Here is a 25,359-nt window from a genome sequence, read left to right as displayed (position 1 = left end):
TCAATGGATCCACATGCTAAATAACAAAGAACACGTGTTCTGTCAGTTTGCGCTGCCTGTCGAATTGATATCCAAAGCGTTATTGAGCATGCGCATGGCAACCACACCGTAAACATGTTGGTCGACTGGGTTTTAATGGCATTTCAATTATTGTTCAAGCTAGAATAATGACATTATATTATACCACTACCCATAATCTTGTTAGTGTTTCGACAATGGGAATATCTAAATAAACGTGTCAAAACATAAGGTAGATTTGTTCGATGGGACAGTTTTCATCGAGTCAAGTTAAGCTGCTCTAAACAACGGAGGAGTTTACTTTGACTAAATCAACAAAACACCGCAGAACACCTGTGAATGGATCCACATGCTAAACAACAGCACAGCAACGCCAAATGAATGCATATCCTTGTTTTTCTTCACTTGTTGTCTTGAATCCTTTGAGATTCATAACTTTTTTTTTTTTTTTTTTTTTTTGCTTGAGAGGTTAGACTGAATTGAGACAGTTTGTCAAAGTTGGTGAAGCTTTAGTTAATGGTGCGTACTGAGCTGTGGCAACCCAGATGAAGACTGGAAAGTGGTCTCGTGATTGGTTGATGATGAACACTGAAGCTAAACAGGAAGAAATTTGCGACAGGCAAATCGTCTTTTAAAATGGGAAAATCTCAGCTTAACCATTGAGATACGTTTTAAAAGTATTTAAAAAAAACATGTTTGTTTAATGTCAGTTGGAATATTATGGCCTGTTCATGAAAAATTGAAGTGGAAATCTCATATTGTGTACCTTTAACTGATATTGATGAAACCCTACCTTATTGTTTGGACAATATGGTAGTCATTCATTCAATTCTATGACAGTAAGGTCTGACGAGTTATAAAATCCAGGTATTACCATTTCCTTATTCAACTTTGGTGCTTCATCTGAAACACATTTGTCACAATAATTTGGTTTAGATTCGGGAACACATTTGGTTTTATTACAGCCGGAACTGCTTATTTGAAATCATAAACACTCATATTATCAGAATTTATCAGAAATGAAAACATGAGAGAAACAAGCAAGCTGTGTGCCGGTGAGTAGAGAGAGGTGGTGAGCATTAGGGGAGGTCGTCATCATAATAGTCGATGAGCTGGCATTCCATGTGACCGCTGAGCTTTCAGAGTCTCCTCGTAAAGAGAGTGACTGCTGAGTCAGGGTATAAAAAAAAAAAAAAAAAAAAAAACAGAAGAGAGGCACGTGCTGGCCCTAATTCTAGCAACATAGAGTTACTGTATATTGTTGGAGTTGAACATATAGCCTTGACGTCTGAATAATTCTAGCACTTTGTGTAAGTAGAGAATCTAGACTAAAGATAGACATTTTGTTGCTGGTTCAGAAATCTTTTTTTCCATTGTATTTTATTTTATTCTTTCCTGAGCCGGATCGTCTTTCGTCTTATTCATCATCTTCACTGTTATCCTCTTTTGTCATTTTATCCTTTAGTTCACATTTTGTTCTTGCTCCATTTGTTTGATATTATCATGTTGGCCTTTGGAAGAAGCAAAAAGGCTAAACTGCAACTCTCAGACTAAATTTGATAGCATTAAAGAAATACTAATTTGTTATAATTCAAGTTTTAAAAATGTATTTAACCCCTCTCCTGTTTTTTTTTTTTTTTTTTTTTTTTTTTTTTGATTAGGGGCAAGGCAAGGCAAATTTATTTATATAGCACAATTCAACACAAGGCAATTCAAAATGCTTTACATCACATGAAGACCATAAAAATCACATTTAAATCAACACAACGTAAAAACCAAGACAAAAGATTGCATTTAATCACAGATTAAAAATAAATAAATAAAAATAAAACAAAAATAAAAATAAAGCAAAAACTACTACTAGTAATAATCATTGAAATCAGCAATAGAGATAAGCACAAGAGGAATAGAAGGCAGGTAGATTGAAATATATAGACAGTTATGGATATGCAGTGCTAAACAAAAGCGTTTTTAGCCCTGATTTAAAGGAGCTAACAGTTTGAGCATACTTCAGACGTTCGGGTAACTTGTTCCAGAGGTGAGGAGCATAATAACTAAATGCTGCCTCACCCTGCTTGGTTCTTGTTCTTGGAACATGCAGAAGACCCGTTCCAGACGACCTTAGGGGTCTAGATGTCTCATAGGAATCTAACAAATCAAGCATGTATTTTGGTCCAAGGCCATTAAGTGTTTTGTAGACGAGCAGTAGTATTTTATAGTCTATCCTTTGACTCACTGGAAGCCAGTGTAGCGATTTCAAAACCGGTGTAATGTGGTCCAGCTTCCTTGTATTTGTGAGGACTCTGGCTGCAGCATTCTGTACTAGCTGCAGCTTCCTGACTGATTTTTTATCAAGACCTGTAAATATACCGTTGCAGTAGTCCAATCTGCTGAAAATGAATGCATTTATAAGTTTTTCCATGTCTTGTTGAGTCAGAAGCCCCTTAATTCTGGTTATATTTTTTAGGTGGTAATAAGCGGATTTAGTGACAGACTTTAGATGGCTATCAAATTTTAGGTCTGAGTCAATAATTACGCCAAGGTTTCTGACTTGATTTGTAGCTGTAAGTGACATTGTGCTAAGTTGGCTGCTTATCTTTGACCTTTCCTTTTTTGGCCCAAAAATGATCACCTCTGTCTTCTCCACATTTAACTGGAGAAAATGCTGGCACATCCAATCATTGATTTGATGAATGCATTTACTCAGGGAGACTAAGGGACTATAATCATGTGGGGACACAGAAATGTACAGTTGTGTGTCATCTGCATAGGCGTGATAGGAGATGTCATACTGTTCCATTATCTGAGCTAACGGAAGCATATAGATGTTAAATAAGAGTGGTCCAAGAATTGACCCTTGAGGGACTCCACACGTGAATTTGGTTCGTTCTGACTGATAGTTTCCAATTGACACAAAGAAATCCCTATCATGTAAATAGGATGTGAACCACTGAAGAATTGTGTCAGTAAGCCCTACCCACTGTTCCAATCTGCTGAGTAGTATGTTGTGATCAACCGTGTCAAATGCGGCGCTGAGATCCAATAGTAGCAGAACTGATGATTTGCCTGCATCGGTATTCCGACGAATATCATTTAAGACGTTGATAAGCACGGTCTCGGTGCTGTGTTGTGGCCGAAATCCAGACTGAAATGAGTTAAAAAGATTGTTTTGGATCATAAAAGTCTGGATCTGTTCAAACACAACCCTTTCGATAATTTTCCCCAGGAATGTCAGATTTGATATTGGCCTGTAATTACTAATGGTTGAGGCATCCAGATTAGGTTTTTTTTAGGAGAGGTTTTTTTACTGCAGTTTTTAAAGTCTGAGGAAACTCTCCTGTTTGGAGGGAAGAATTTATAATCTGAAGTATGTCTGGGGCTATGCAATGAAAAACAGTTTTGAAAAAGTTTGAAGGAAGGATGTCAAGGCAGCATGTTGTGGGCTTTAATTTCGACACAATTTCTGTTAAAGTGGCATAGTCCAAGAGGCTAAACTGTCTAAGATTGACGTGGGGGACATTTTGGGAGGCATTTAGTGTAACATTTGTTAATCCGGAGTTGCACACAGTCTGTCTAATTGTTAGTACTTTGTGTGTAAAGAATGCTGCGAAATTATTACAGGACACCTCAGATGCCAATTCCTGAGGTATTGATGCTTGTGGGTTTGTCAGTTTGTCAACAACAGAAAATAGTGTGCGAGTATTGTTGGTGTTTCTCCTAAGGATCTCTGAAAAATATGATTGTCTAGCATTTTTCAGTTCCTGGTTGTATTTGCGAAGACTCTCTTTGTAGATATCATAAAAAACTAGGAGTTTGTATTTTCGCCATCTGCGTTCTGCTCGTCTACAAACTTGCTTTTGTTTTATAGCTAGTATGGCATTTCTCCAGGGTGACCTCTTCTTTCTTGACAAAGTTCTTGTCTTAATCGGGGCAATAGTGTCCATTACAGTCATCACACTGGAACTGAAACTATTTACAAGTTCTTCCACTGGAGCTATTGTAGGGGTTAATGATGAGGCATAGGCCTGTGTGAATAACGCACATGTGTTATCACTTATGTAACACTTCCTAATAACCTCTGTTTCCCTTTTCAGAGGATGGACAGGGGTGGTCATTTTAAACATAATGCAGTAGTGATCAGACAGAGCAACATCATTCACTGTGACCTCAGAGATGTTAAGACCTTTGGATATTATTAAGTCCAGTATGTGCCCTCTGTTATGTGTTGGAACTGTGACATGCTGAGACAAACCAAATGTATCCAAAATATTTAAAAGCTCTCTAGCACATCCTTCTTCAGGATTATCAACATGAATGTTAAACTCACCCACTAAAACAACACAATCGAAGTCCATGCAGACAGAAGACAGTATTTTGGTAAACTCATCAAAAAAACATTGTGTTATACTGGTCTTTAAATTGTTACCAAGGCAGCTCTGCAAGGGCTTTTTAGCTGAATGACAATATACTCAAAGGAATCAAACTGACCACATGAAATATTCGTGCATTGAAAACTGTCCCTGATCAGACTGGCAACCCCACCTCCTTTCTTATGGGTTCTTGGCGCACTAAAGAAATTGAAGTTTGTGGGGGTTGCCTCAATCAGAACTGTCGAACTCTTATCTTGATCTAACCAAGTTTCTGTTAGGAACAACATGTCAAGGTTATGTTTGCTGATAAAATCATTAATTAAGAAAGATTTGCCAGCTAAAGATCTAATATTTAGCAGAGCCAATTGGAGATGCCAGACTGGATTCACTGGTGAGTTTTGGGAATGACATACTATGCTTAACAGGTTGGCAGAGTTGATTGAACGTTTTTTATTTCTCACCAGTCTAGCCCTTTTTTTGTTGTTTATCACCACTGGGATTGTTGAGCATACATACTGTACTCCATAAGGCCCCGGCTTTTGCTGGGACAGAACAGTCTTTGTAATGTTGTCACAGCCTGGACCCGGTGCACATCATATTTGTGTCGCAAACATGGCTTCCTCCATAGAAGGATAATACCGTGTAGTTCCAGAGTTGTAGTGCTTTGGCTTTGCCCCGAGAGAATTCCAGGGGAGGCTGGTTGGTTTGTTGCCATCTTCCCCTGGCACCTGTCGGGTGTGGCAGGTACAGGGTGGAAGCGAAGACATGAACTTGAGGAGATCAAGAGACTGGTTAACCTTGCTATCTAGATCCATGGAGTCCCAATCAGGTTGACTCATTATTCCATCCAAACTAAGTCGTCGGCGGGGTGGCTTCCGGGACTGAGGGGATTTAGGCCTTGATGAGGCCTTAGCCTGACTGAGTCGGCGGAGTGGTGGCGTCTTGGAGTGTGAGGATTTGGTGCTGGATGGGGCCTTATCCTGGAGTCGGCGGCGTGGTGGCGTCTTGGAGTGTGAGGATTTGGGGCTGGATGGGGCCTTATCCTGGAGTTGGCGGCGTGGTGGCATCTTGGAGTGTGAGGATTTGGGGCTGGATGGGGCCTTAGCCTGGAGTCGGCGGCGTGGTGGCGTCTTGGAGTGCGAGGATTTGGGGCTGGATGGGGCCTCGACAGCAGAGGATTGCACGGTCGGGTCGTTCTCCTCCTGTTGAGCTGATGGAGCCACTTCTTCAGTCTCGTCTGAAGGGGGTCGATCACCTGCTACCAGGGTCTCCTCCCGTTGAGGGAGTGGAGCCTCAGCAGAGGAGGGTTGGTCAAAGCCTGGCAGGGCTGTCTTAGTCACTTCCCCTTCAGCGACTATCGGCTACATTTTTGGAGGAGAGATTGATCCTGCGTGCACACTGTCTGATTCAGCACTCATCCCAGCCACCATGTTTATCCGATGTTTTGGGACAGCTTGCCTCCTTTCCTCGAGATAAGCAGACTGTCTGTGCCTCAAGAGATAAAACATGCTGCTGCTTAGTAACCGCACTCCTGACTTATTTAGGTGAAGGCCATCGTTCTTAAAGAGATGCCTGCGCCCTGAAAATATGTTGAAATTGTCAATGAAGTACATCGATTGTCCAGCGCATGTTGCTTTGAGCCATTTGTTAAGCATCATCACTCTGCTGAAACTTTCATCCCCCAGCCTGGGCGCGGGTATGGGTCCACTGAAAAACACCTCAGTATTTAAAGTTCCGACTTTGTTTATCAGTTCAGTGAAGTCTTGCTTTAAAAGCTCTGATTTTTGCTTCGCAATATCGAGGGCTCCTGTGTGTATTATCAGAGTAGTGGCTGTTGGATGCTGAGCAGCAATGCTCAGGATATTCTCTGAGATAACAGAAACCGTAGCTTTGTTAAAACAACATACTCTGGTATTGTTGCTACAAAAGTGTTTCATCCCATTCACAGCAAAGTCGCCCACTATCAGAGTGCGGGGCCCATTGGGTCGCTTTCTCTGTAGCCTGCTAGCACATGCATTAGCATCGTACCTCTCTTTCGAGCTGGGTCTTCCAACTTTCCCTGGGTCAGGAGTCTCGGAGAGTGGCGTAAATCTATTTTCCAGTAGAATTCCAGCAGCTTGAGGCACTTTGCTTTGAGCCTTTGTTGTTGCCTTGATCTGTGATAATTTTCTTTCTGGTGCCGGAGTAGATGAGCATTCTTCTGCAGAGGTGGCCATTCCTTTTCATCGTAAATCTGCCAGTGCTGGGTTCTGCCAGGGTCCCGTTGAGTCTCGATGGTGTTTGTTTGCATTCTGTAAGTCCGCTCCCACTCGCTGTTTTGGGAGATCGGCAGAGTGGTTTCATTCCCGAGCTGTCCGTTTACTGTTGCTGCTACTTAGCTTTCGTTAGCCGAATTCCTCAGCTCCGATAAGGCAGACTTGTGTTCCAGTAACGACAAAAAAGCACTTTAAAAGGCTCAAAAATGCTCAAAAAAAATGATTAAAAGATAATTCCAAGACATACTGAGTAATTTAGAGGTGATTAAAAATGATTAAAAATGATTAAAAAGATGATTGAAGCTTGAGAAGCAGGAGTAAAGCAGAGAGACGTCTGCACAGTAGCGAAGCAGCAAAGCAAAAAACCAGGGGACTGGGTTATCGTTAGTTTATATAAGAAAACTTTACGTATAAGAATTAGCAGACCTACCTTCCCTCCTCTTTCCCTTTGGTTATCAGGCCCCCACATGGTGTCCACGGTTGAATATTCGAGTGCAATTATTTTTGTTGAATTATATTGTATGTTTTTTGTTTCTTTGTGTGTGCATGCTCGAAATAAAAAAGTTTAATCATCATCAAATATAATAAGCTAACGATAGCACCTCTATGTTCATAGCATAGGCGTGTGATATTGTATTTCATGTGTTGTTTATTCTTCTCCTCTTCTGTCTGCTTCCTTCCTTTCTGTCCCCCGTAGCCCTTTTCCGTTTGCTGCTTCTCCTAATAAATAAAACATAATGAACCACTACAATGTAAGTATATACAGAACAAGTATTTGATACACTGCCAATGGGAAAACCCATTGGCAGCAAATACTCCCCACTGTATCAAACTCCCATGTGCTAGATTAAAACTGTTCAACCCATATGGACACCCAGATTCCTATTCTCCGTGTATAAGCAGCTGGACAGGACAGGCTAAAAAAATGGCTAGCAGCTGTGAGAGTCGACAGTCATCTTTGGTGTGTGACAAGCTATCTCAAGGGAAACTGCAGTGAACTGATGTTCTTAGCTACAACTTAAGTTTTGTTTTAGTGGAAATGAAATCCCCAAAGTTTGTATCATTGATGATTTGCTCTTATTTCATTGTGTCGGGCCAATTGTAGTGTGAATATGGCAGCAAAATTCAACGTGCTTAGCATGCTCACACTTAACCTACGTTCAGGCCACAGGGCGTGATGCCCAAATGCGCCATGTAAAGGGAACGGTTCCGTGACATCACATGCATGCACACTGTGAGACGTGTTGCATTGCTTACAGAAATAAATATGTTCCCTTCTGGAGTTCTTGAACGCTATGCTTTTGGGCATTTTTTGAGGGTTTTATGCTATTGGAGTCAAATTTTTAATTATTTTAGCCAGATAGCTTCACATGTGGTATCAAGAAGCAAAAGTGATATCTTACAGCTTTATCCGCCCTTGCTCATTTGTGTCTGTTGTTTGTTTTGTCGAACAATGGTGAGGTTTTTCACTTGTTGATTACAAATATTTTGGATGTTTACGGATGAGCGTTCATACTGCAGAGACATTGGATACATATCGGATTTATATCCACATGTCAAAGAGGCCTGGGTCGGATGTGAAAATATCGGAACTGGATTGTTAACAGTGCTTGAAAATAAATATCACATATGTGTCATACGGGCAAAGAAATAGGATTTGACCTGCAGTGTGAATGTAGTCTTACTTACTCCTGCCACCTTGTTCTTTAATCGAGGAGAGTTTATATTAAGACAAAACTGGCCCTCCTTTTGCTTTGTCCTGCACTCCATGACTTCTTTCTTGTGCTTCTATGGAAATCTCCCTGGAGCCAAGGCTTTGAACTTTTACTACTTAAAAATCCTCCATCTTCTCCACATCTGGGACAGAGGCAGCCCAAGTCCTACCTCTACTTCAGATGGCAAGTGGTTCCTAATGTATAATCTGGTTTTCAATCATAGCAAATCAGGACAGGGTAGGTTTTATTAGGGCATCCCTAATCATGGGAGATGTAGGTCAAGAGAGGCTTTATCTATTCAGCTTCTATCTGCTCTATTTTCTGGGAGGAAAAAAAAGTTTAATTGGTTAAAGTACATTAGGTAAATAAGTTAAATTACATTTTATCCAGTGACATTCTAATGAAAATGAATTATGTCTGATTTGTCAATGTTTAGAATGAATACACTTAAGAGGTTTTCCATACAAATGCCAATGCTGACTATTGCATTTTATTGTTTCTTTAAAAAAAAAAGCATCATAAATACCAGCTCAGGTGATCAATTACATTTCGTATGACCTTCCTGATAATCAATTACAGTCTGAAATACTTTGCTTGCTTAGGCTCCATCAAAGGTAAAATGTGTTTTATATAGTACAATTGATATTTTGGAATGAGTGATTGTAAAGTAAATGATTAGTTTATGTTCATAATTGTAGGTACAGTGAAGACGATAAGAACACCCTGCTATTTTGCAAGTTCTCCCACTTAGAAATCATAGAAGGTTCTGAAATTTATATCGTAGGTGCATGTCCACTGTGAGAGAGATAATCTAAAAAGAAGAATCCAGAACTAACAATGTATGATTTCTTTAACAATTTATTTGAGAGATACAGCTGCAAATAAGTATTTGAACACCTGAGAAAACTAATGTTAATATTTGGTACTGTAGCCTTCGTTTGCAATTACAGAGGTCAAACTTGTGTCTTGTGTCAAACGTGTCTTGTAGTTTTTTCACCAGGTTTGCACACACTACATGTGTGCAGGGATCTTGGCCCACCCCTCAGTCAGGTTTCTGGGCTATCGCTGAGAAACACGGAGTTTGAGCTCCTTCCAATGGTTTTCTATTGGATTTAGGTCTGGAGACCGGCTGGCTATGCCATGCTAGAACCTTGTTATGCTTCTTACGGAGCAACTCCTTAGTTTTCCTGGCTGTGCTTCAGGTCATTGTTATTTTGGAAGACCCAGGCACGACCCATCTTCAATGCTATGACTGAAGGAAGGAGTTTGTTCCCCAAAATCTCACAATACAGGGCCCCAGTCATCCTCTCTCTAATACAGTGTACCCGTCCTGTCGCATGTGCAGAAAAAAACAAAGCATGACGCTACAACCCCCATGCTTCACAGGAGGGACGGTCTTCTTGAGCTATTATTCATCATTCTTCTTCCTCCAAACACAGTTAGTGGAATTATGACCAAGAAGTTCCATTTTACTCTCATCTGAACGCAAAACTTGCTCCCATGACTCCTCTGCATTATCCAAATGGTCATAGGCAAACTTAAGACGGGCCTTGACATGTGCTGGTTTAAGCAGGGGAACCTTCCGTGCCATGCACGCTTTCCATGACGACCTTGATGTCTTAGTGTATTACCAACAGTAACCTTGGAAACGGTAGTCCCAGCTCTTTTCAGGTCATTGACCAACTCCTGCCATGTAGTTCTAAGCTGATTCCTCACCTTTCTTAGGATCACTGAGACCCCACGAGGTGATATGTTACACAGGGCTCCACTCCAATTAAGATTGACTGTCATGTTTAACTTCTTCCATTTTCTAATGATTGCTCTAACAGTGGACCTTTTTTCACCAAGCTGCTTGGCAATTGCTCTGTAGCCCTTTCCAGTCTTGTGGAGGTGAACAATTTTGTCTCCGGTGTTTTTGGACAGCTCGTTGGGCGTGACCATGTTACAAGTTTAAGTCTGACTGATTGTATGGGGTGGACAGGTGTCTTTATACTGCCATCGACCTCAAACAAGTGCATCTGATTCAGGATAATACATGAAGAGGAGGTAGACTTTTAATAGGCAGACTAACAGGTCTTTCAGGTCAGAATTCTAGCTGATAGACAGGTGTTCAAAGACTTGTTTGCTGCTGTATCACACAAATTAATTGTTAAAAATCATGCATTGTTATTTCTGGATGTTTCTTTTTAGATAATCCCTGTCACAGTGGACATGCACCTACGATGAAAATTTTTGACTCCTCTATGATTTCTAAGTGGGAGAACTTGCAAAATAGCAGTGTTTTTAAATTAGGCCTGTCAACAATAACGCGTTAAGGACCATGATTAATCTGGAAATATTAACGCATTAAAAAAAAATAACGCAATTTACCGCTCACACTAAGTTTGGCCACAACTGCCTCCCATAGTCCCACACGGTGATGTTTACATTCTCCGCGCGGCATTGCAGGACAAAATGCTGCCAGCCACGATGAGTGAGGATGATGACCCAGGACTGGATTGTGTGATTGTTACCTTGTAATTTTATATCAATACATCAAATAGGTTGTACTTTTTTCCCCACACATGATTAAACATACTAAAATTAGTCACCACAACTAAACAGTCACTAATTTCTCACACTGTGGGGAAAAGGTAAGCCACCTGTAGCAAGCAAGCCAAATATGCCACTAGGGAGATGTGACATATTTATGTCACACTGCTGTTGCCATAGTGTGCACTTCCTGTGGGTGTGGTATTACAGTATAAAAGGAATCTCTGTGATGTCTCTGTGACATATATGCTGAGAAGCACACTGAATAAAGAAGTGTTGTTCCATTCAAGTCTCGGCCATACATGTACTTAGATTAAGGAAGTACATGCCAAAAGTGTCAAACCCAAACAATCCTGCTGTAATTGTGTCTAATTCAACCAATGCACAAGCGGAACCTGAAACGGTATCGGAACCTGTTTCCACAAGTGGAAAATCGGAAGTGACTGTTGAACGTCGTTATCCTGCACGCGACAGGCGACCGCCTGAAAGATTGGATAAGCTGGCTCTGCTGCAACAGAATGGCACATATTCCCCAGGCAGCTGTTGAACAGTGCTCTTTCCTTAGAAGTAGACATTTGTGCCCTTTAAATGGTAGACCTAGTCACTCGTCTTTCTTTGAAATGTTACAAAGAGAGCCACTTAAAGTTACAACCACCTTAGATTTACCATGTGTATGTCTCATCACCTGCTCCTGTGCAGGTGTGCTTTGCTGGATTCATGTTAGTTAGGCATAGATGATGAAACTAAAACTAAAGAGCAATAGATCAATACTTGATCAAAAAAAGAAAAACAAATCTGATATTTCAGAACTGTATGAAATGGATCACATTTAATCAGTTTATCTTCTTGAAAAGAAATTATTCACCTTTTTAACCTGCATCTTGGGCACATCAGGGTTTGAAGAGCATAAAGTTTTGCAAGCAAGGTTCTCGTGAAAGGTCTTGACAGGTCTTGTGTACTGTACTTGTACCTGATGATAGCCTCTTATGAACATAATAGGATTTCAGAAAATACCTCATACCCTTGCACAGTACTGTATATTTTTATTATATTATGTATATACAGGATATACTGTATGTATATATTTTCCCCAAGTGGAAGCTGCCATGATCCTAATAAATTTAATAATAAAAAAAAAAAAAAAATATATATATATACAGTACTGTGCAAAAGTTTTAGGCAGGTGTCCTGCCTAAAACTTTTGCACAGTACTGTATATTTTTTTGTTTATTTTGGCAAGGCCATTGTATTTCTGTATTATTTTGTTACTTTTAGCCCTTAAAAAAGACAAAAAATAGTAGATAAGTGTACTGCCCAATATAGTGTGTTTCCTTGTGCACTGCCCGACAGCCAGCTAACATTGACTGTCTTTCAAAAAACACAAGGCTTGGTCTTTTCTTGTTTTCATATTAAGCTATTTGTTTAAGTTTGTGAAAGAAACGAATAAACATGCATGCATACAACTGCACAATTAATGCCGGTATACAAATACAAATACCATGTAGACACCACACTTCACTTGGGCTACAAGCTATAAGAATAGGTTAGCTTCCATACAAAAGGACTTACTAACAAATTTTGATCATATAGCTTTTCCCCATTAACACACATATAGTGTATATTAATAGGTTGTTATAGATGTAAAATACTTAGACCTATAGGTACCAAGGCAGAAAGATAACATAAAGCACTCAACGGCGTCAATGCAACCGACAGGCTGTGTGCTGTGCAAGTGAATGAGCATGTGTTCCAAACTGCATCACACGATGGATACAATGAATTATTATGATCAAGGTGGCAGGATCGTACTGTAAAATATCATCTGGCTCTTAACTCTGGAGACTAGCCAGCACAAACATTTTTTTTTTTTTTTCTCAAATTAAAATCTCGTGAACGGATCAGGGACATCCCTACAAAAACATATGTAGGTATATAGCACAAACGGATTTTGGTTGTAAGGTACTGGAAATAACATTGACAGAAAACCCCCAAACCTTCTGTGTGAAGTCAACAGACCCATGCTTTCAAGACGTAATGGGGGTATAGTTTATATTAAAAATGAATGAAGCTCATTTTACCTATGGCAATGCAGCAATTAGAATATACTATAACAGAATGATAAGCATTTTTTGACATTTCCTGGGTGGATATAATGCATTTGGGGATCACTACATACATATCACAAACTGATGGAATGTAAATGGGGTGAGAATAATTTGCATTCCCACTATTAAAGAGTGGGTGGTTTTAGATGATTAATTATTCCAATCCTTTTGAAAGTTTTGTAAAGGTCATCCAGCACATCATGTTACATTATTGTATACTCAATTTCAGTTCTACACTTCCACTTCCTGCATTTTGATACATTTCTGCACATCAGCATTCTGTCTGTTCTCTTACTATACTGTATATCCACTATTTTGCACATAGCCTGTGGGTATTGTTTCAGCATTGCGCAAAAACATGCACACAGTCTTAATGTTAGAAAATGTTAGCCATCTAGTGTTTAGGAGGCTCGATAAGGTATGTGTATTTATAGGTGTGGGGGTATGCATTTGTGTTGAAGTGGATTCTATCAGGTCTTATATGTGACGTGATGGGTGGCATACTTTGAGTGTGTTGCCCCGGAGGGGGCAGTGCTCTCTGTAGACAGCTGCTGGAGATGTAGATCACTTAGTCATTAAGACGTGAAATCACAAAGATGTTTAAAAAGCTTTGAGCGTACCACTTGAAGATGTGTGCATGATCAGAAGCTTCATTCTATGGACACACACACGTGCACAAGAACTCATTGCTGATGCTGAATCAAATCACGTCATGAAAGCCCTCTATAGTGTGGTAGGTCATGGAAGAAAAAGATGAACAAATAATTCTAATCCGTGCATTGTGCACAATTTACATAGCAAGGACATGGAATGCTTTTAAGAGCTTTGGTATCAGCGGTCCTTTGCAAAAAGGCAATTATGAAATGAGGGCTACTCATGCATCTCCTGTGCGTGTGTCACAGCACTGATCAGATCAGACCAGACTAATCGTAATACATTCACTGCTCACCGATAGCCTATTTTGCAAGTACACAACAGAAGTAGATCAGCACTGCTACATTTTAATGGCAAAATGAATTGTATTCAGTTCACATTACTCTCCAGAGAACATTCCACCCAAACCACAAGCTGCCATTAGGGTTAAACGTTACTATTAAATGTCTGTTGTCACCTGGGATAGGCTCCAGCACCCCCGTGACTCTCGTGAGGATAAGCGGTTCATAAGGTGAATGAATTTAGGATGTAAGAATTTCATTCTAATGAGGATTATGTAGAAATGTTATCATCCACTCTGCTCCAGTCATTATCATTCCAACTTTTTATAGCGTACAGCAAGTGTCCCCAAACATTTCCACATCGGGCCGCAATGGGTGCAGGATTTCTTTCCAACAAAACAGGACGCCACCTTTGGACCAATCTGGTGTTTTACAAGGGTAATCATTTGATTGTAGATCGGTGCTTCTTGTTTTAGCACAAACCTCATTGGTTTAACAGGCTGTGCTCGATTGGTAGGAACAAAAACCAGGACCCACAAGGACCCTTGAGGTCTCGTTTTGGCACCCCAGGTGTACAGCATTGTTTGCCTAGAAAATGTGAAGGATAACTCCTCATAAGTATTTCTGTGTCACAGATCAGGATTTACGTGGGTAGAGAGGAGGCACTTTTTTAGGAAAATGATGACACTCACAGTTTACCAGCATGGCTTTGAGGCTCGATTCAAAATAGCATTTAGTTTTTGCAGAATTTAATTAAAGTGTCTAATTTAAATCACACAAAAAGAATGAAACACAGCAAGTTCCTGCATTTCGCTTCTGTAAGACAGTTCATGATTTAGAGGCAATGTAGGGCAATGCATAACAGAAATATTTAGCTAGTGTGGAATGTCAGTCAGCATCAACACACACACACACATTAAAACATACAGTATTTGAGCCTACTGCTAATGACTCATTCTTACCAATGCTTTGCTTTCTTGTCTGGCCTTTTTTTTTGTGCATTGTAAACGTTTCCTAAAGGTTGTTTCTTCACTCTTCAGAAAATGAGACTTTGAGACTCAATGGTCTGCCACCTGCAAGTTACCAAGTTTGAACTAATGACACCCGTGTGTAGTCTCATAAAATCGGAAGTAATATTAAAAGTATTCCGTCCGCAAGACTGGCCACTCTTTCGAAGTGCATTCACAAATTACATCCAGACAGCATTCTCCAGCCCGTGCCCGTCTTCACTTGTTCACTAACCAAAAAATTACCACATAGCAGACGTCATCTTTTTGAGTGGAGGAGTTGTGAGTTTAGAGTCAGCTCACATAATGCTCACACTTTGGGATGCGACTGGCTAAAAGTTTGTCTGTCACGGGTGACTGCAGCTGCAGAGGGTGGGGAACTTAGCAGTGTTGGCAAATTTGATCAATTTTACTAACTGTGACTTTTTTTAAAAAATGCGAACCTTAATATTGGTGATCAGTACACGTCTTAGTGTAATGGCAAAAGTACATTTCCAGTTTAGATTAAATTTATACCAATGTTTTTTCTAATAAGGTCCAACTCACGAGCCATATATATATTTATATGTACTGTATATCTAAACTGGAGGAAGAATTATCTTGAATATCTGTTCTGATAATAAGTAATTGATGTATTTGTAACAAAATGATGCCACATAATTTAATGGAAATGAATACGATCACCCTTTCGAGGGGGAAATCAAAGACACAAAAAATGAAAGTGGAAGAAATGATGCAGCAGACTGGTCTCTTTTGCCTTAATGTAATTGTAGCAACTCAAAATGACTCTCAATAGTTTGTGTGGGCCCCACGTGCTTGTACGCATGCCTGACATTGTCAGGGTATGCTCCTAATGAGGCGACAAATGTGTCCTTGGAGATCTCCTCCCAGATCTGGACCAGGGCATCACTGAGCTAGACATTTTGAGAAACGACCTGGGGGCCTGGAGGAGATTCCATGAGACAGGTAGGTACTCCAGGAGAACTGTACAGGGCCTTAGAAGGTCCTTAAACCCTGAGCAGGATCCGTATCTGCTCCTTAGTGCAAGGAGGAACAGGGTGAGCACTGCTAGAGCCCTACAGAGTGACCTCCAGCAGGCCAATGGTGTGAATGTTTCTGACCAAACAATCAGAAACAGTCTCCGTGAAGCGGACGTTCGGGCCTGACGTCCTGTAGTGGGCTCTGTGCCCACTGCCTAGCACTGTAGAGCTCTATTGGCATTTGCATTGGACAACGAGAATTACTAGAACTACGCCACTGTCGCCCTGTGCTCTTCACCGATGAGACCAGCTTCAACTGAGCACATGCGACGGACGTGAAAGGGTCTGGAGATGCCGTGTAGAAAATTATGCTGCCTGCAACATCATTCATTATGGCCGGTTTGGTGGTGGGTCAGTGAATGTCTGGGGAGATATATCCCTGGGAGGACGCACAAACCTCGACAGGTTAGATAATGGCACACCGATCCACCAGAACACCATTCGTTGTCTCATTAGGAGCAAACCCCGACATTGCCATGCATGTGTGCAAGCACGTGGGGGCCACACAAACTACTGAGGATCATTTTCGAGTTCCTGCAATGTAATTTTGGCAACATTAAGCAGTCTGCTGCATCATTTTTTCATTTTCATTTTTGGGGCCTCTTTGATTTTCCCCCTCTTCAGGGTAATAATTTTCATTTCTACCAGATAATGTGTCATCATTTTGTTATTAACACATCACCTACTTATTATCAGGAAAGAAATTCAAGATAACCCTCACGCCTCACTGGTTTTATGGATATTTTTTGCTTCGTATTAGGATAAGCAGTACGGAAAATGAATGAATAAATGCTATGTGATTTAGAACTTTCATTAGTAAATTTATTATGGTGCATAATATAAAAAACACAGCAGAGTTAATTTTTTTGCAAAGTTGCAAGATCAAACAGAAAATTAAAATGAAGATAATGATATGAAATAGAATAACATCTTTGTTGGATAAACTGGTAATCGAGCAAGTGTCACTTAGAATTCTAAAGATTTATTTTTATCAAGCTGCTCTGCTTGGATTACAACAAATACATTACCAAAAAAATAAAGCATTTTTGCAAGGTGCGTTTTTTTTTTTTTAATGGGGGTGGTGTAATCACGTCATATCACACTATCAGTTTCAGATCGTTCTCAAGGCTGTAAACAAAGACAGCATGAAGGTTAAATGATTGGGAGCAAGATAAAAGAAGGAAACAAAAGTGGGGAAGTTGTGGAGCGAGTTTCTTCCAGTTAAAATGTTTAGGCATTGGTGTCTTGAACAGTAATTTGCTCATAAGTGTTTGTGAAGCTTCATACTCTATCTCGGATGATTATTTTTCACCATGGACTTAAAAAGGGGCTGTTTGTTTACGGTTAAAATGTTATTTAAATTTATGTTGAATTGGCTAAAACAACCTACTTCATGTCAAACAAGATGCACCAATGGGCCAATATTTAGACCAATAAGGGGAACATTGATGCAAACTTATGACAAACGTATATGAAACACAGGCAGAAAACAAGTGGATATGACAGCACTGCCATCAAAAGCGATAATGAAAAACCGATGTTGATATTATTCAATATCATTTTGAAATGCTTTTATCGAATGATATTATCGGCTACCCGATAATATCGGGGACACATGTATAACATAATATTTTTATAGTGGCAGCCACGTTCGCCATGTGGTAATGCTCATTTTCAAATACCATGACAGAAGCGGAATAACCTCCTTTCACTAGTGCCTACCTTTTCCAGTTCCTTAATGTAATTTTGTTTGTTGATTTGCCGTTGTGGAATGTGATTTGATGTTGTGTTTTTTAATTCACCATTTGCGTTTTTTTTTTTTTTTTTTTTTTTTTTTTTTTTTAAAGAGACTTTATTTTTTGAGCCATAGCACCCAGAACCAAGTCATTATGTTTTGTATTTTTTGATTACCGTAATTTTCAGACTATAAACCACACCCACAAAATTTGACAAGAAAATGGTATTTAGTTATATATAAGCTGCACTGGACTGTATGCCGCAGGCCTCCACATTATATTATGGGATGTATATCCACTACAAAACGTACAGCTCATTAGCCTATAAAGATTGATAAATAAGTCACTCTGGACTGTAAGCCAAACAGTTCAAAGTGGCCAAAAATTACAATAAATCAGATGTGTTGTAATTTAAGAAGAAAGTTGGGTGTGTGTGTTCATGTTCAGGCAGCTCTGTGCACCTCTCTGGGAGATCCCGGCTTTGGAATGTTTCCCATTAGCCATCAATCACAGTAGTCAAGATGGTACAACTCAGTCCAACATTGTCCTTCATTAAGGACTTCAGTAAATGAATGAACTGGACGAAAGCTACAATGTGGATCATCTAGAAATTTAGCTCTAAAGTTGTCATTTCAAATAATTTTTTTGTTAGCTGAACATTGTTCTTCCCAATGTTTGTAATCCCTATTTGCAAGTTACATTTCCTTGGTTGGAAGAAGTTCCTTGTGAAATCATACAAAGGGGAGTCTCTGCTTCAGATATCCACACGATAAGACCACCAAGCAGAAAAAAATGGAGCGCCAGGAATGTGTCTTAAGATATTTACAGGAGATCATGTCAATGACTATTCAGACGTTCTTCCACCGACTGACTGGCTACATTAAGAATGCTGTGTCATATTTCTTTTAAATAGGTCCTCTTACATTGTCTCTCTCCTCATCAGCTTTTATTGTCAAAAATTGCACTAGGATTCTGCATGTGTATTATTTTAACATACCACAGGCTAACTATGTCCTTCTAATCTGATCCAGATACCGCTTCCTCACTGAAATATTCTGTTTGATCGTTTTTTGATCATCATGCTGCCACCAGCTGCCACAGTAGCAGGCTTAATGTATAACCAAAGCCTCCATCTTGTGTTAAATGACCTTATCTATAAATAAATCGTAGTGACATGACTGACTGGCTTGTCCACTGCTTCCAATCCAAAAAGGCCAAGTACATTTTGCGGAAAGCTGAATCACATTGTTTACTATTGATGACCCAAAAGCCAGTTGTTTGTCTGAGCGAGCACACATATTTTCATCCTAATGGAGATATTTCTTACTTTAACTAGCTGGGTGTACCGCATGTTGATGGTTGAACAAGACATGCTTGTCAAGCAGTGTCCCATTCATGTTCTAAGTAACTACTGTTAAAGTCTCTTTAAGGTAAAAATGGCAGTGAAGGGCTTAAATCTGGATTAAAATGTAACGTTATTGAAGGAGTCAAATATGTTTGCCATGAGTAAGGATTTACAAAGTTCCTAGTGAAAAATGTCTATCATGCTAGAATAGTGTTCTTGTTTGGGGTTTGAGGGGATAAAACAAGATAATTTGCCGCTTGCGAAGTTAAACGTGTAATACGATTCTGTTGATAAGAACTCAAAAGTATTTGGTATAATGGTACTATCCTCTGCATTTTGCAGCTTTTTTTATACAAGTATACTCTTATCTGTTTCTTAAATTGCTGGTTTGACTGCTAATACTGTTTTACTGAAAGAAAATGGCACAAAGGCTTCAAAACAGGACTCATACTGTCAGATGAAGTCTAGGCAAGTCGTAAATGCACAGACAGAAAAGGAGAAGGGCAAGCAGATTCAGGTCAGGGCAATGCTGAAAAATTAGAGAAAGGCGACAGCTGACATTGTGAAAGAGTGATGATGAGGCATCAGTTGTGGCAGTGAGGAAAGAAAAAACTGGTGGCAAAAAAAGAACAAGCAATCAGATTTGGAACAGCTATGTTTCATGAAAATCTCAGGTCAGAGATACTCTCTATTGTTGTTGCAGTCACAATATATTTTGGGTGTACTGTACACAGAACTCACTTCCCAGTGTTGCGTTCTGTATTTTTGGATTATTTGTTTTAATAATAAGATATATGAGTAGTCCTCATTCTGTTCATTAATTAGGGAAAGAAACATTTCCATGCTATTATCTTTACTTAAACCTTTAGTTGTGGGCCGATTCCTAAAAACCGAAACAATGCACATTCCATCTGAATTCCCTTGGGCAGATAATCTAGTTTGAAGAGAATTTGAGAATGGCACTCTTTACTGCAGATGTCAAAAAGATGACGAGTTGAACATACAGCTCAACCAGCAAACTTTGCATTTTTACTATTTGTGAAGCTAATATGATTTTCCCCCTCCACCCCCACACAGCATTGTGGTCCATGTGTTGGAGGTAATATAATCTGTAGTGTCACTTTATCCGTGCTTGATATGGTGAAAGAGTGCAAAGGACTGCTGCGGGGGAAGTTGTGTGACTGTGATGAAAACTGTTATAGTCTACCATTGCAGCTTAAAGGTGACAATGAGTATGTGGCTCTGAATGTGTCTTCGGGAAACAAGAAAAAAACATCAGTGATGTTCCAAATTATTTTCATTTTATTAGGTTTTCATTAGTATTTAGGTTAAAAAATGTAAAAACATATTGGGTCTTCCCCGTGAATTTTATTTAGCACAGTGATATCAATCGCTAACACATTGGTTCACTAGACTCCAAGCAGAACCTATCCATCGATCTTCATCCGCTAATCCAAAGTCTGGTCGCGGGGGCAGCAGTTTCAGTAGGGATCCCCAAACTTCCCTTTATCTGGCCACATTAACTAGCTCCGACTGAGGGATCCCGAGGCGCTCCTAAGTGAGTCTCGACATATAATCCCTCCACCTGGTTCTGGGCCTGTCCTGAGGACTCTTCCCAGCTAGATGTGTCAGGAACAACTCCCTAGGCAGGCCCCCTGGTGGCATCCGTAACAGATGCCCAAACCACCTCAACTGACTCCTTTCTACATGAAGGGGCAGTGACTCGACTCTGAGCCTCTCATGAATAGAAGCGTTTCTCACCCTGTCTCTAAGGGGCCATTTACATGGCAACTCTGTAACACCAAGACGCAATAATTATGTTGCAGAATGGCCTCGCCTTTATATGGTGTCGGTGAAAATGGGAGGCAAAGACGCGACCTTTGATTCAGGGCTCCTAAGTGGAAGGATTCGATTGCTGGGGCTTGCTCCGCAAACATATCAATGGAAAGCGCTCGCACCGATAACGTCAGCACTCGCACTCGTCACATTGGGTGTGCGCAGCCCTGCTACTAAACATTAAAAACGGCAAACATGGCAGAACGTCGGATTTAATTTACTGCTTTTATAATATTTTTAATTTAAATATGTTTAAGGTTTCCATTTTTGTGCCTTTTGAAGCAAAAGAAAAATACAGTTGCTTGGAGTGGGCGGATATGTTGTCATCCAGGCTGAGGAGATTGTTGGTGTCAAAGTGCATCATTGGCTGTCGCCATGTAAATCTGCCCTGCCCCCTCGGGCTTGGCATGAATACTACATCGGTTTCACGTGGAATTGCAACATTGTTAAAATGGAGACCATATAAATGCAAATATGAAATTTGATGTATTTTCGGCGCATCACCATGTAAACTGCCTCGAAGTAAGATGCCAGCTATCCGCCTGAGAAAGCCCATTTCGGCTGCTTGAACCCACAATGTTGTTCTTTCAGTTATGACCCATCATTCTTGACCATAGGTGAGGGTAGGAACCAGGAACAAAGACTGAACAGTAGGTGGAGAGCTTTGCCTCTTGGCTCAGCTCCCTCTTCGTTGCAACAGTGCGATAAAGCGACTGCAATATCGCTCCTGCTGCCCTGTTTCTCCATCCAATTTCACTCACCATTTTTCCCTCACTTGTGAACAAGACCCCGAGATACTTGAACTCCTTGAACACCTGAGGCAGGACCTCATTCCCTACCTAGAGAAGGCAAACCACCAGTTTCCTACAGTGAAACATGGCCTCAGATTTGGAGGTGCTTATCCTCATCCCAGCCGCTTCACACTCGATTGCAAACCCATCCAGTGAGTACTGCAGGTCAGAGGCTGATAATGCAAACAGGACCACATCATCTGCAAAAAGCAGCAATGCAATCCTCAGCCCAGCAAACTGTAAACCCTCTCCACCATGACTACACCTTGATATCCTGTCCATGAAAATCACAAACAGAATTGGTGAGAAAGTACAACCTTGGCGAAGGCCAACACCCACTTGGACCAAGTCTGACTTCAAGTGTGACAGTCTTCCAGAACCATTTTGGTGACGTCCGAAAGTCCTTCTCCGTGGTCTCACCGAACTCCTCCCACAACCTCTGTTGTGTCTCCATCACAGCCTAGGCTGCTGTCCTTCGAGCCTGTTGGTACCTTGCAACTGCTTCAGGAGTCCCCAGGCACAACATACCTCTGAAGGCTTCCTTCTTCAGTCGAATGGCTTACCTGACCACCGGGGTCCACAAAGGTGTTCGGGGGTCACCGCCCCTTGAGGCACCTAAGACCTTAAGACCACAGCTCTCGGCTGCAGCTTAAGCAATGGAAGCTTTGAACATGGACCACTCAGGTTCCATGTCTTCAGCCTCCACAGGGATATGACAGAAGCTCGTTCAGAGGTGGGAATTGGAGGTCATGCGGACAGAGTCTTCCTCTAGAACAGCGGTCTCAAACCGACTCCACAAAGGGCCGCAGTGGGTCCTGGTTTTTGTTCCAACAGATCCAGCACAAACAGTTCAACCAATGAGGTTTCTACTAACATAAGCAGCACCTGATTGCAATCAACTGATTACACTTGTAAGAAACCAGATTGGTGAAAAGGTATTTGTCTCGTTTGGTTGGAATGAAATCCAGTACCCCCTGCGGCCCTTTGAGGACCGGTTTGAGACCACTGCTCTAGAACCTAGCAGCAGAACCTAAATCTAGTTTATTTAGATAACTTCGTTAATATCGTAAATTCCACACTGGAGAGTGCCCTTCACTGTAAGCTGCAGGTGTCCATGTTTTTTGAAATAGCACATTTACATAGAAAGACATTGCACAAAAAGATTTCATTGATCCAGAATCTTTTACTAACCAAATTAACATCAACACGCCAAGTTGTAGTTGTTTTTTTTAATTCTGTGGGCTAACTGCTGTCAGCACTAGCCCTACAATAGTAGCTTCATCGTAGCACACTTTGGATGTCTTTTAAATTCTTTAAACCACTCATGGCTAGTCATAAATCGTTCCTCTGTAACGGCACCTTTCATCTATCCAAACTTTCTTCAGTGATAAAATTCCCATAGTGCCTAATGAACATGGCTAGTTGTGTGCAAAGCAATTTTACCTGAGCAAATTGTGAATATAGTTTTTTTTAAATTAATTTATTTTTTAAATCTGTCTCACCACCCAGTGTTAGCCTTAAAGCCTGAAGTCTTCTGTAGTGGCACCAAGGGTTTACTCTTGACAGCAAGTCAGTATGTACCTGTAAATAATTCACCTTCGCACAAACCTAGCCTCAGGAGTGATATATCCAGGCAGAAAAGCTAACTGTGCATTGACAATGCACTGTTCTTACACTTTGGGGAAAAAAAGACAGTGCACTCTGAGCATGTGCTGCTACACTTGGATAATGTTGTTGGATAATGGAACACTCGCAGTAGGCGTTAGAGACTCTGAACCAGGGGTGTCCAAACTTTTTGCAAAGGGGGCCGGATTTGGTGTGGTAAAAATGTGGGGGGCCGACCTTGGCTGACGTCCTTTACTTAGAACGATATATTTAGGCAAATTTTAGCAAGCCATTCTGTCCGTCACTTTTTCTTTATTATTTTTTTTTTTTAAATTCATAATTTCAACAATCTCATAACTAGCCTTTGTGGCGTTTTCTTTCGACTATCGGCCTCTTGCGAAATACTGCAGGTGTGAAATTAAACTAGCTTCAATTTCTCACTGCGTATCTTCCCTGTAAATTTTGTCGTACATGTCAGTGTCTTGTTGGGTAATATCGCCTCACATCGAACTCTTTAAAAGCAGCAACTGTCTCTTTGCAAATAAGGCAGACACAGTTGTTGTGTATTTTAGTGAAGAAATAGTCCAATTTCCACCCATCCTTGAAGCGTCGGCTGTCGCAGTCAACTTTTTTTTTTGTTGATTGTCGCCATTATAGAAAATTCGACGGGTCACACGGGGTAAGGTTGCTTAGAGTGCTGCTGACTTTTAGTGGGTAAATGAGGAGCAGCATTTATTGTGTAGTGTAGGCTACTTCATATGCTGGTATTAGTACTGCTGACCATTTTATTAAGTCTGTGTGTGGGGCAGACGTTATTGATTTTATGACAGAGGCTGGGGGCCGGATGAAATTTGACCACGGGCTGCATTTGGCCCCCGGGCCGGACTTCAGACATGGCTGCTCTAAACGGACCCAAAGTAGCAACATTATCATGACAATCCGGTAGAGCCTAGTTTGGGCCTAACCCGCGTGTATTAAAGCCCGGCCCGAGCCCGAGCAGTTAACTTTGTGACGATGCCATGTGCATAATGATAGCAAATTTAAGCCTGTCTTTTGTAACAAATTCTCCCAGTTAAACAATACTGTATATTCAATAAACATTTACCATAATTTCCCGAATACAACGTGCACTTTTTTTCCCCAAAATCAACTTGTAAAATCATGGTGCGCATTATAAACGGGTACATGGATGGAGACAGAAATATATACATATATATATATATATGTTTTATATATATATATAAACTGATTTCTTTTTTTTTTTTAATTGACACGGCCACGTTGTGTTGAAGAAACGTGTGTAGCGATCCGTTGCTGACCATTACGGTACGTGACGTCACCATTTTGTTTCGGTAATACTTCACTCTGATCGGCCGAATGATTTCGTCTGTGTTAAATTCTGCTTTTTTCACTCTTCATAAAGCACAGAATTTAGTTTCTTGAACTCATTTGAGTCAACGTTTATTGCAGCTCCGCACCTCGGACCATAACAAACGTAACAACACAGACTTCCTGTATGTGTCTGTCAACTCTATCTGTCCCTCGGGAAACTCAAACCCAAATAACAATAGTTCCTTTTGTTACTGTCATGTCGACAGTGATGAGCTCTCTCGGATTTCCGACTTACGTTCTCACTTTCATTTTACCGTATCAATCCATGGAAGAAACATTTATTCATCATGATGAAACGAGCAAGTTATACAGCAGCCTTTAAAAGAAAAGTCAAATCTATTTTATTTCTCCTAGATTCTGGTAAGTTGGAGAAGTTGTCAAATCATATTATTACCGTAAATATTGTCAGTTTATGGTAATGTTTTGAACTACCAATATGCTATGCTTGTGCTGTGTTTCACCGTTCGTAAAATGACATTTCTGTATCTGTACACGAGCTCTGTTTTCTTGTATTCTTCTATTTATTGGTGCTAAAATTAGGGTGCGCGTTATAAACGGGTACAATAATTTTCCCTAGATTTTACAAGTAAATTTGGGGTGCGCATTATACACGGGTGTGCCTTATATTTGGGAAATTACGGTATATCTTTTATATTTGTGTGTCTGTTATATCTGGT

General features: G+C 40.4%; 1 protein-coding gene across 4 annotated transcripts in view; it reads left to right on the top strand.

Moving 5' to 3' along the window:
- The window catches only part of mid2 (midline 2), a 240,067-nt gene that overhangs the window by 136,985 nt on the left and 77,723 nt on the right, over window positions 1-25,359 (top strand). The gene's annotated exons all lie outside the window — the stretch shown is intronic.

This window comes from Corythoichthys intestinalis, chromosome 11, assembly GCF_030265065.1.
Source record: "Corythoichthys intestinalis isolate RoL2023-P3 chromosome 11, ASM3026506v1, whole genome shotgun sequence".
Taxonomy (NCBI): domain Eukaryota; kingdom Metazoa; phylum Chordata; class Actinopteri; order Syngnathiformes; family Syngnathidae; genus Corythoichthys; species Corythoichthys intestinalis.
The sequence above is the reverse complement of the archived record's forward strand: the minus strand, read 5'-3'. Positions and strand labels throughout refer to the sequence as shown.